At 47.2% G+C, this 12,960-nt stretch overlaps 1 protein-coding gene across 1 annotated transcript in view; it reads left to right on the top strand.

Moving 5' to 3' along the window:
• The first annotated feature begins 1,508 nt into the window (after positions 1–1,508).
• KLHL32 (kelch like family member 32) overlaps positions 1,509–12,960 on the top strand; it is a 454,252-nt gene continuing 442,800 nt past the window's right edge. The window contains exon 1 of the mRNA XM_073589527.1: positions 1,509–1,687. The gene's annotated coding sequence lies outside the window, so the exon portion shown is untranslated. The remainder of the gene's footprint in view (positions 1,688–12,960) is intronic.

Here is a 12,960-nt window from a genome sequence, read left to right as displayed (position 1 = left end):
CAGAACCGGAGAAGACAATAGTACCAAAGCGAGAGACGAAGTACAGAGTGAGGGAACAGGCCGGGTCATACACGGGAAGCTAACAAACATCGCAGAATACACGCACACCAGGGGTCAGACACAGCAGAACAACAGTATAGCTGACAGAGAACCCTGGTAAAGAGTGAGTATAAATACCCCTCCCAGATCCAGAAAGAGGCCACGAACACTTAACCCTGTGAGTGCAGGGCAAGAACCCTGTTCAAACCATGACAGGAACGATGGCTTCGATTGGATTGGGAGTGTAATAAAGATGGAAAAAATGTGTGTTTGTTTCATTAAAAGTCTTCATTATTAATGTGTGTGTTTTAACCCTTTCAGAAAAGTGGATTAATAATGGATAGGTGTCTTATTGACACTTCTCCATTATTAACCGGGCTTAATGTCATCTTGCAATAGCAAGGTGACATTAACCCCTTATTACCCCATATGCCACCCTCTACAGGGCAATGGGAAGAGAGAGGGTAAGTGCCAAAATAGGCTCATTTTACAGATGCGCCTTTTCTTGGGTGGATGGGGGCAGATTTTTTTAGCCAGGGGGTGCCCAAAAACAATGGTCCCTCTCTAGGCAATTAATTTCTGCCCTCAGTCACTGGCTTGCCCTCTCTGGCAGAGAAAATTGTGTGCGGGAACCACACATTTTTTTTCCGTGAATTCTTTAATTTAACACCTACAGCTCAAATATTTTACACACACACACACACACACACACATATATATATATATGTGTATGTGAGCATGTGTACTTTTTTTTTTACAATGCTATTTTAACATGAGCTTTTACATACAGAGAATTGCTCTATGTAAAGCCTCATGTTAAAATCGCATTGCATACGGATTGCATACGCATGTCATATGGATGTTCCGTGGAAAAATCGCACGGAAATCACATTACACTCGCATGACACTCGCATAGCACTTGCCCATTTTTTCAGTCCGAAAATCGGACCGGTTTTTTCCTCGCAAATGGATATGAGCCCTAAGGAATCCTATTCAGGGTGCAGTGATTAATTGTATCTTTGGTGCCTTTGCTGCATCTCTGTTATCATAAATCCCCCATTCTTTATGTCTCCATTGCTCTGTCTCTAGTCTGCAGATTAGCATTACATTATTTGATATCTCCCAATTCTAAAGACTAACAGTAGTCAATTCCAGTGTAGCAATTTTCCTACATATTGATCTTATTTGTATCACTGCATTGTTAGTGTAACTGGTAGTGTTGTGTAAACATGTGATTTATTCTCCTCTTATGGTCACATTTCTATCCTTCCAGCATCACACTGATGTAAAATGGTACATTGCAATAAATAAAGCTCCATAAAGCCATCACACATCTACTTTCTTGTTAAAAAGCACAGATCTCCCTCCTGCAGGTGTAGGACAGGGCACATGATGAGTTGCCTACTGCTAAAGCTCATGTGACATACCAGGGGACAGATCCAGGACCAGCAGCATCTCCAGCATCACCAGGAGGAGGAGCTGCCTGCAGCCAGACAATACAAGCAGCACTCACTGCTTGCACACCATACACATCTCTGTGCACCGCATACATGTCACTGTGTCAGCACAGGCCAGCTCCAAGGACAGGCACCAAGAGCCTCAGACACCCAGCTGCTTCCCTGCCTGCTGCATCTCATGCTGACAGAAGGTGAGCCCTGAGGTTGCTACTGACAGATGCCCTTTTTCATTCCTCATCACTCTTGACCTTGCCTTGTAGTGCCTACACATACATATATACCAGACATTTGTGTTTTCTTTGCTTTCCATTATAGGATATGCTGTTTATTTGGGAGGTAGTGATTAGAAATGGGCATGGAATGATATCCAGCCTGGTTACCAGGTACTCGTGTAAGTGCCAGTTGGCTGGCAGTACCCTCAGCTTCCTCCTTCAGTTTCCAGGGGTGAAGCAGTTCAATGCTGAAGTGTCTGAGTTGTGTCTTTCTTGGATGAGTGCAATCCAAAGGAAACCTGTTTTGTTGTGGTGCATTTACTGCAGGGCCACTGCTGCAGCGCTGCTTGCCATCAATTAGCCATTTGCTGCTCTTAATCTGCACTGGGAATATTAAATGCTCATTTATGTGTATGAGCAATGTGAATTCTAGTTCCAGTTGTCCTGTGGGTGGTTGATTCAGTGCAGACCAGAAAAAGCCAGGTGTATGACATCATCAGCCGAGCGTTACAGAACATGGAGACGTCTATACCGTGAGCAAATATGTCTGGAACAAAAAGTAACCTGCCAAATGTCCTGCCACTGGCCTATGGAGGAGTAATGCCTCTGCAGCCTGATGCTGTAAGATGGAAAATCAATCTACATTTTACAGCTGGAAGGAGCGGGCAATGCCCACTACTGGCATTACTGACTTGAATTTTAGATCTGCATTTGGGAAGAAACTCCAGCCTGGACGATAACAGAAATGTGATCATGTGCTTTAGTGCATCTTTTTATAGCTTTCCATGGCTTGTATGAGAGCACATCCATCAGATAGCAACATTAGCAGGGATAAATGACGTGCCCGTGCTAAGACACTGAAAGAATCACACTTCTGTCTGAGCTTTTCAACTAGTTCTTTACACTCCCGTATACGCCGTGGGATTATATAGTATAATGCATGTGCAGCTCCCGAAGCGGAGGAGATATGAACTCCTAATTTGAATGGGGATTTTAGGAAAATGAAGAAAAGCTCTTGTTCTGAGTTTAATGGTTTATTTCTAGGGCAGGATGTTTTCAAGGCTTTGGCCATACATGGAAATATGATGGTAATGCTTATGGCAGCTGCTGTAAATTACATAATTTAGGTAAGTAATAAGCACATTCTCATCTACAGTAAGTGCACAATATTCCCGCGAGGAGATTCGATAGGTCCCAAATTAAAATCACTCCTAATATGTAAAATGACGGTTGGCTGCAATTGTCTTATTGATGTCAATCACTAGTTGATTAAACAGAAGTAAAGGAGACCAAAGCCAGGGCCTCCATAATCATTAGACCATTTGGGTCATCTTAGGAAGAGTGTGATGATCCTTACGTCGTGACATCCCTATGTGCCTGTGGCTGCTTAGTGGGAAGATGACTTGGTCGGGTAAGTGATTCAGGTATATGGGCAGACAGGTGCTGTATGACACTACTTACGTGGGTGCCGTATGACACTACTTACATTGGTGACGTATGACTCTACTTACGTGTCTTACGTGGATACCGTATGACTATGCTTACGTGAGTGCCGTATGACACTGCTTACGTGGGTGCCGTATGACACTGCTTACCTGGGTGCCATATGACACTGCTTACGTGGGTGCTGTATGACATTGCCTATGTGGTGTCACGTCGCCGTCAGACTTGGGGCCTGCTGTTCCGGTCGCGGCTACTAGGAGGCGCCGGACCGCCACTTCGCCGTCAGACTCGGGGACGGCTGTTCCTGCCTCAGCCACTGGGAGGCACCATGGTTCTGTTACGTCGCCGTCAGACTCAGGGCCTATTGTCCCGGCTTTAGCCACTAGGAGGCGCTGGTCTGTCACGTCGCCGTTAGATTCGGGGCCTGCTGTTGCGGTCGCGGCCACTAGGAGGCGCCGGACCGCCACTTCACCGTCAGACTCGGGGACGGCTGTTCCTGCCTCGGCCACTGGGAGGCGCCATGGTTCACCCGTGAGTTATGGGGGTGACAGAGAAGGGGCTCCTGTGCAGGCATCTGGTGGGCGCAGGCTCCGCCCCTCTGTCAGTCGTCAGGGGGTTACTGCATCACCATCTAGCCTGGTCCTGGGGGCGGTCCTAATGACATCATCAGTTCAGGAACTTGTGAGGAATGACCTGATCCCTCAAATACCTTGGGACTGGTCTTGCAAGCCGCTGGATATATTCTTGGCTCCCCTGCGTGCTACTGTGTGAATTGCTATAGTTAACTTTGACCTCAGCCTGGATTTCTGACCATTCTATTGCCTGCCGTTTTTGTACTTCTGCCTCCCTCCTGGTTTATGACTCTGACCTTGGCCTGGATTTCTGACTCTGCTTCTGCCTAACGATTTTGTACTTCTGCCTTCCTCCTGTTTTATGACTCTGACCTTGGCCTGGATTTCTGACTCTGCTTCCGCCTAAGGATTTTGTACTTCTGCCGCCCTCCTAGTTTATGACTCTGACCTTGGCCTGGATTTCTGACTCTGCTTCTGCCTAAGGATTTTGTAGTTCTGCCGCCCTCCTGGTTTATGACTCTGACCTTGGCCTGGATTTCTGACTCTGCTTCTTCCTAACGATTTTGTACTTCTGCCGCCCTCCTGGTTTATGACTCTGACTTTGGCTTGGATTTCTGACTCTGCTTCTGTCTGCTGTTTTTGTACCGTTGCTGCCCAACTGGTTTAGACTAGGATCCCACTACGTTTTTGGTCCCGTATTGGAACATCTCTCTGGCGACCGACCTGCTCTGGTCCACTGCTCTTGTTCAGACAGCTACCTCCTGGGCTCTGCTATAAATCCTGATCCCTGTATAGGGGTAAAGGGTATCAGGGTTGCTCGGGGTGTTGTCTTACTGCAGCCCAGACTCGCAGACGGACATCACATTATATCCAGCCACAACATAAGCTGCTTTTGTGTATATGTATATCATATATAAAAGCACTCTCCTGAACTTTTTTTTTCCCCTTCTCCTGCCTGAGCTAATCTCCTGCCCTAACACCTGCTGCAGTGCACAACCTGAAGGAGCACTCCCATCTTCCTATACCAGCATGCTGCAGCCTGGAGACTTCAAGGAAAATGCTGGGTGTCGGAAATCCACATTCCTGGAACATCGGCCACTGGGCAGCTCTGGTCAAAACTGCCCGGGGGCTCAGGTATTGCCCGCAAATGCGGCTAAACTTTTGTTACCCATTTCTCTCTCGTTTGCTAAGAAACGTCTGTGTGTAAAAGCTTATGTGGATTGTGGTTCTGCAGGCAACCTTATGGATTTTTTGTTTGCTAGGAGCCTTGGTGCTTAAGGCCCCTATTCAAACCACTGTGATTAATGGTACATCTATTATCCAGGGTGGGGTGGAATTTGTCACTGCAGAAATTACTATGTCAGTGGGGACATTACACACCGAACAGATGTCATTTTTTTGTTATTCACAATTTATTACACCCAGTTGTGTTAGGCATGCCATGGTTGCACCAGCATAATCCTATTATTGATTGGCATCGAGGTGATATCGTGCGCTGGAGTCCACAGTGTCAGAGTAATTGTATGTCACTGTCAGTAAACCAAATTACCGTATATACTCGAGTATAAGTCAACCCCCCCTAATTTTGCCACAAAAATCTGGGAAAACTTATTGACTCGAGTATAAGCCTAGGGTGGGAAATGCTCCATAGATTATTCCCCCATATGGTGTCCCCAGAAGAAGCTCCATAGATTATTCCCCCATATGCTGACCCCATAAGAAGCTCCTTAGATTATTCCCCCATATGGTATCCCCAGAAGAAGCTCCATAGATTATTCCCCCATATGCTGACCCCATAAGAAGCTCCTTAGATTATTCCCCCATATGCTGACCCCATAAGAAGCTCCTTAGATTATTCCCCCATATGCTGACCCCATAAGAAGCTCCATAGATTATTCCGCCATATGCTGACCCCATAGGAAGCTCCTTAGATTATTCCCCAATATGCTGACCCCATAAGAAGCTCCTTAGATTATTCCCCCATATGCTGACCCCATAAGAAGCTCCTTAGATTATTCCCCCATATGCTGACCCCATAAGAAGCTCCTTAGATTATTCCCCATATGCTGACCCCGTAAGAAGCTCCTTAGATTATTCCCCCATGTGCTGCTGCCACTGCTGCTGCATGTAAAAATAAAAAAAATGACATACTCACCTCTCCGTCGCTGGGTGTCAGATACTCACCTGTCCTACGTCCATGGCTGCTCACCGCTATCTGCCACGTTATCGGTCAGTGATGTTCAGACTGCAGGGGGCGCGGCGCGCACTAATCACGTCACCACGCCATCTGCTGTCTGAAGTCACTGACCGATGACAGACAGCTGCAAACAGCCATGGACGCAGGACAGACGCTGTCTCTTGAGCCCCCAGCTTCTCCGCCCTCTCTCTTCCTGCGTTCAGCGGTCATGTGATTCCGCTCATTAAAACTCATGAATATGCGCATATTCATGAGTTTTAATGAGCGGTACCACGTGACCGCTGAAGGCAGGAAGAGATCGCGGAGAAGCTGGGGGCTCAAGAGACAGCGTGAGAACGGGTAAGTATGACCTGACCCCCCCGACCCCCCGGTGTATATGACTCGAATATAAGCCGAGAGGGGGACTTTCAGCCCAAAAAAATGGGCTGAAAATCTTGGCTTATATTCGAGTATATACGGTAAAATTAAAACACCCTTTATACCATATGCATTCAGAGACTATGAGGATGTCTTTTCCATAGTGGAGTCTGAGAAATTACCCCCTCATAGAGAGTACGATTGTCCTATAGATTTGGTCCCAGGTTCCCATCTCCCTAAGGGGAGAATATTTAACCTCTCTGGTCCAGAGCGTGTAGCCATGAATGACTACATAGCAGACAGGCTACGAAAAGGCTTTATTAGACCCTCCATCTCACCTGTAGGGGTTTTTTTTTTTGTAGAAAAAAAAGATGGTGGACTCAGACCTTGCATTGATTATCAGGACCTGAACGCTATTACTGTAAAGAATCAGTATCCGCTTTCACTCATCCCTGATCTTTTTAATCAGCTACTGGGAGCCCGTTGGTTTACTAAGCTTGATCTCCGGGGAGCTTACAATCTTGTCAGCATAAGAAAAGGAGATGAGTGGAAAACCGCGTTTAACACGATCCTTGGTCATTTTGAGTACCTTGTGATGCCGTTCGGGCTAAGTAACGCACCTGCGTGTTCCAAAACTTTGTGAATTATATCTTCAGGGATATCTGTGGGGTATATGTAGTGGTTTATTTAGATGACATCTTGATCTACTCCGCTGATGCTCTTACACACGTACAACATATTCGTACGGTGCTCCAGAGACTTCGAGAACACTCCCTATTTGCCAAGCTGGAAAAGTGTGCTTTTATGGCTGAGGAGGTCCAATTATTGGGGTACATGATTTCTGCTAAGGGGTTCCGCATGGATCCTGCCAAGATCCGACCCATTAGTGAATGGGTGCAACCCAAAACTCTAAAAGCGCTGCAGCGGTTTTTGGGCTTTACAAATTACTACCGAAAATTTATCAAAGGCTTCTCGGAGATCGCCAAACCGCTCACGGACCTGACCCGGAAGGGGGCAGACGTGGTTAATTGGAAGCCTGAGGCACTTCAGACGTTTTCTGTTTTAAAGGATTGTTTTTCTGCCAACCCGATATTAATCCAACCTGATCTAGACCGCCCCTTTGTGGTAGAGGTCGATGCCTCTGAAGTTGGAGTAGGTGCAGTGCTTTCCCAAGGCACTGCCTTCCTCACTCAACTCCGTCCATGCGTATCAAGTTCCTGACAGCGCCGGCATGCAGCCTCCACTGAGCAGAGACTCACCAGTGCTGTATGGGTCCCGGGAACAGTAACAGCTGGAAAGTACAGATCCACAGGACTTGAACGCTGAAGTATTAGCAAGCAGGCACGGGACCTACGGTCACGTGACCACAAGGGGGCGGGGCTTAGCATCCTGCTTACTGAAATGGAAGAACACTCAGAGTTGGGCAAACCAGAGATCATACACAATACGGGCAAACAAGGTACAGAAGGGACAAGCAGATGGGAGGTCAGACGAAGCCAAAGGTCATACATAAGAGGGCGGTGTGGTACCGAGGACAGTGCGGTACAAGAGGGTCAGGCAGAACTCGTAAAAGGGACAGAACCGGATCACAACCAAACAAGCAACAAGTTATCAGGCACAAGGCACACGTATACAAGAGGTCACTTAACTCTGCCGAGGGCAGGAGTGTAACTGACACCGGACCTAGGTCCAGTGAGCATTAAATAGCCTCCTTCTGCCAGAGAGAGGCAGCACAATTAACCCATAGTCTGACCAGGACGGGCCAAAGCGAAATCCCGTCCTGGATCATGACAATGCGACTTCTTTTCCCGAAAGTTCTCTTCTACTGAAAAAAATTATGATATAGGGAATCGGGAATTATTGGCCATAAAATGGCGCCACTTCCTCCAAGGTGCTAAACACAAGATTATAGTAATCAAGATCACAACAACCTGACCTACTTGGAGTCAGCTAAACGACTGAATCCTAGGCAGGCTAGGTGGGCTTTATTCTTCTCAAGATTTAACTTTGTGATCACGTTTCGTCCAGGGACTAAAAATGTAAGGGCCGTTGCCCTCTCTCGAAGTTTCTGTCCCTCACAAGCTGAGGACTCGGAACCAGTTCCAATACTGGCCAATGGGATCGTTGTGTCGGCAGTGTCTCTGGACCTTCTGGAGGAGATCCGTAGGTCCTCAGAACCAGCCCCTGACTCGACGCCCCCCCAGAAATTGTTTGTTCCAGCCCCGTTTTGTCTACAAGTTCTGAAGGAGTCGCATGACTCTGTCCTGGCAGGCCATCCTGGTGTCAATAATACCGCCAGACTAGTGACTAGGAATTTTTGGTGGCCGACGGTAGTTAAGGACTGTAAGGATTACGTACTAGCTTGCAAAATCTGTGCTCGTGCCAAGTCACCCCATAATCGGCCTGCCGGCTGGCTTCAGTCCTTGCCCGCCCCAGAGAGTCCATGGACCCTCATCTCCATGGACTTCATTACTGACCTGCCTCCCTCAGAAGGGAAGACATGTATCTGGGTGGTGGTGAAGAGGTTCAGTAAGCAATGTCATTTTATTCCCCTGTCTGGACTACCTAATTCAGAAACTTTGAGTAAGTTGTTTATTATTCATGTAATATGATTGCATGGTGCTCCGGTGAATATTGTGTCCGACCGAGGTACCCAGTTTGTTTCAAAATTCTGGAGGGCATTCTGCAAACGCATTGGTGTTGAATTATCCTTCTCCTCCGCTTACCACCCTGAGACCAATGGTCAAACTGAGCGCACAAACCAGGCTCTAGAGCAATATCTCCGCTGCTATATCTCGGAACATCAGTCTGATTGGGTGGAACATCTCTCGTTAGCTGAATTCGCCCTAAATAACCAATACCAGGAATCTATCAAAACCACCCTGTTCTTCTGCAATCACGGTTTGCACCCACGTTTTGGTTAATTTTCGGCCAAGATGTTGGAACAAACTGGGTTTTGAGGGTCCGGAGTCCCCTCTTGGAGGGGGGGTACTGTCACGTCGCCGTCAGACTTGGGGCCTGCTGTTCCAGTCGCGGCCACTAGGAGGCGCCGAACCGCCACTTCGCCGTCAGACTCGGGGACGGCTGTTCCTGCCTCAGCCACTGGGAGGCGCCGTGGTTCTGTTACATCACCGTCAGACTCAGGGCCTGTTGTCCCGGCTTTAGCCACTAGGAGGCGCCGGTCTGTCACGTAGCCGTTAGATTCGGGGCCTGCTGTTCCGGTCGCGGCCACTAGAAAGCGCCGGACCGCCACTTCACTGTCAGACTCGGTGACGGCTGTTCCTGCCTCAGCCACTGGGAGGCGCCGTGGTTCGCCCGTGAGTTATGGTGGTGACAGAGAAGGGGCTCCTGCGCAGGCATCTGGTGGGCGCAGGCTCCGCCCCTCTGTCAGTCATCAAGGGGTTACTGCATCACCATCTAGCCTGGTCCTGGGGGCGGTCCTAATGACATCATTAGTCCAGGAACCTGTGAGGGATGACCTGATCCCTCAAATACTTTGGGACTGGTCTTGCAAGCCGCCGGATATATTCTTGGTTCCCCTGCGTGCTACTCTGTGAATTGCTATAGTTAACTTTGACCTCAGCCTGGATTTCTGACCATTCTATTGCCTGACATTTTTGTACTTCTGCCTCCCTCCTGGTTTATGACTCTGACCTTGGCCTGGATTTCTGACTCTGCTTCTGTCTGCTGTTTTTGTACCGTTGCTGCCCGACTGGTTTAGACTCAGATCCCACTACGTTTTTGGTCCTGTATTGGAACACCTCTCTGGCGACCGCGCTGCTCTGGTCCACTGCTCTTGTTCAGACAGCTACCTCCTGGGCTCTGCTATAAATCCAGATCCCTGTATAGGGGTAAAGGGTATCAGGGTTGCTCGGGGTGTTGTCTTACTGCAGCCCAGACTCGCAGACGGACGTCATATTTGGGTGCCGTAAGACACTGCTTACATGGGTTTCGTATGACACTACTTATATGGGTGGCGTATGATACTGCTTACGAGTGGCATATGACACTGTTTACATGGTGTCACGATCCATTTTTGGATCTGTGGCAGATTTGGCTGTTCATATTAAGGCTGTGTGCCCACGATGCGGTTTTTGAAGCGCTTTTGCTGCGATTTTCGGTGCGAAAACGCTGCGAAAACGTTTAAAAATCTTGTACATGACACACCCCATGCATTCCTATGGCATTCCGCACATGCTGTGCTAATGCTGCGCTTTTTTCTGCAGGAATGCATGAGAATCGCTTACTTCCCGCATGTGGCTATGCCCACCATGCGGGAAGTTAAGCGTCTCATGTGCGGTTGGTACCCACGGTGTGGAGGAGAGGAGACTGTCCTTCAGACCCTGGGTACCATACCCCTGTAAAAAAAAGAATAAAAAATAAAAAATCGGGGTACATTTACCTTCCGACGTCCCGCGCTGCCATCCCGGGCCTCAGCGTTCCCAGTAATGCCTTGCGGCAAGGTCCTGTGATGACGTGTCTCGCGTGACTCTAGCGGTCTCGCGAGATCGCTATAGCAACGCGAGACCAACGTCATCACAGGTCTCGCAAGGCATTACTGGGAACGCTGAGGCCGGGGATGGCAGCGCGGGACGTCGGAAGGTAAATATACCCCGATTTTTTTATTTTTTTAATCATTTTTAACATTTTATCTTTTACTATTGAGGCCACATAGGCAGCCTCAATAGTAAAAAGCTGGTCACACTTGTCAAGCACTGTTTGACGAGTGTGGCCAACCTGTCAATCACTTTCCAAGCGATGCTTCAAATCACTTGGAAAGTGCTTGAGAAAATCGCAGCAGAATTGCTGTAAAATCACGGTGAAATCGCGCGGAAAAAAATGCGCGATTTCTGGGAAGGAGTCCGGTTTTCATTGTGCGTTTTAAAACGCTACGTGGGCCCATAGCCTAAAACTTTTTTCCTTTCAGGCCATCGGGGGTTAATGTCAGTTTCCCCCCCCCCCCGGTGGCCTGCTGGTGTAATTACATTGCTGCTGGGTTTGCTGATGTCTGTGGTGACCACTCCCATCTTCCTTCAAAAGTTCACCTGATGCATCAGCTGACTGTTGCTGATACAGGTCCTTTTGGAAACCAACCGTGCTGAAGACAGGAGGTTGCAGGTGCAGTGGTGCTTCAGCTGAATCCTGTGATCTGGTGCCTTACTCTGCTGTGCAGTGCATTGCAGCAGAGAAAGCTAAGTGTTATTTTTGTGTTTCCTATTCCCTGTGGTGTTTGTCTTACCTTGCTTTGTGTTGTCTTAGTGTAGCAGTGGGACCAGTGTCTTCACTTGCCAATTCCCTACTTAGGGATAGAAGCAGGGAGAGTGAAGGTTTAGGTATCCTGCTCGGCGATGGATTTAAAAAACCTGTATAGGGACATTAGAAAGAGCAGGGCACATCCTCAGGTGAGTGCAGAAGGTATCCATTTCCCCGTTCCCTATTCCCTATCGCAGGGCCCATCATTGTTAAAGTTTTTCCTGCTGTTCCCTGGTGTGTTTTTTGTTTTGCCGTTTAGTGACCGACCGATTGGTGGGTTGTGTCACACTGGGCCAGTCACTCCGTGATACATGGGTACCGTGTGACCCTACTTACATGGGAACCATATGACACTACTTACATGGGTCCCGTGTGCTCTGTTTACTTGTACACTTTATGGTACTGTTTGACTTGCCACTGTATGTGCTATTTTCATGCATATTGTATGTACTGTCTATTACTTGGACTTTTTGTAATGCTTTAGGCAATAATTATCTGCATCAAATAATTAACTGGATCTACTATGGGTGTTTTATTTGTTTGTTTTTTTTTCTACTGATTGAGAGACTTCCTAAACGATTAGCAAGTATATGCCGCTGGCTTCTACCGCTCAAAAGCAAAAGTCCGCTCACAGTGGTGAATCTACTGTTTAAAAGTCTGTTCACATTAGTGAACCATCGGGCGTTTCCCACTGCACTCCTATTCAGAGTTTGATCCATCAATATTCAGTATCCTCTAACATCTAATGCTTATGAGTTTGTTGCCTTGATCCTACAGGTAACAATATACTGTATATATATATATATATATTTATTCTCCATTGATTCATAGTGCCAGTATCATTTTGTTTAAATTGTTTATTTTCACCCCTGGTGGTGTGAGGGTTCCTTACTCGCTGCTGAATCAACCCTGCACACTAGCGCCGTTGGTATATTGTATATATATTTTATCTTTTGGATCTACTATGTATTGCATAGTCACAATGTTTTAACCTCACATGTAAAGCGCCATGGAATAAATGGCGCTATAACAATAAATAATAATAATAATAATTGTTATTGAGTGCCCAAAAACCAGACTGACGTGATTATTTTGCAGTGTTGTTATGAAAGTTCATTTGGACTTGTGGATTAAGTTGCTGTTTACCAGCCTTAATGTGCGGCTATTAGAAGAAATCTATTTTAAAAACAATAAATTTGAAAACCACATGAACTGCAGTTGTAGCTGTACCTCAGCTGCACTATGTCCATTATGTTTGGACTCACTCTGAGGCTGGAGTCACACACAGCGTATAAAATACGGTCCATTTTACACTGACGAGAATCACAGAAATGTTCCCTGAACGGTGATCCGTATGTCATCCGTGTGCAATGCGAGGATGCGATTTTCTTGCATCTAAGCATACGTGTCACATCCGTATGGCATCCGTA

Source organism: Dendrobates tinctorius, unplaced genomic scaffold, assembly GCF_039654945.1.
Source record: "Dendrobates tinctorius isolate UK_male_01 unplaced genomic scaffold, ASM3965494v1 ptg000111l, whole genome shotgun sequence".
In the NCBI taxonomy this organism is placed as follows: Eukaryota; Metazoa; Chordata; class Amphibia; order Anura; family Dendrobatidae; genus Dendrobates; species Dendrobates tinctorius.
Note: the sequence above shows the minus strand (reverse complement) of the source record. Positions and strands in the feature narration are given on the sequence as shown.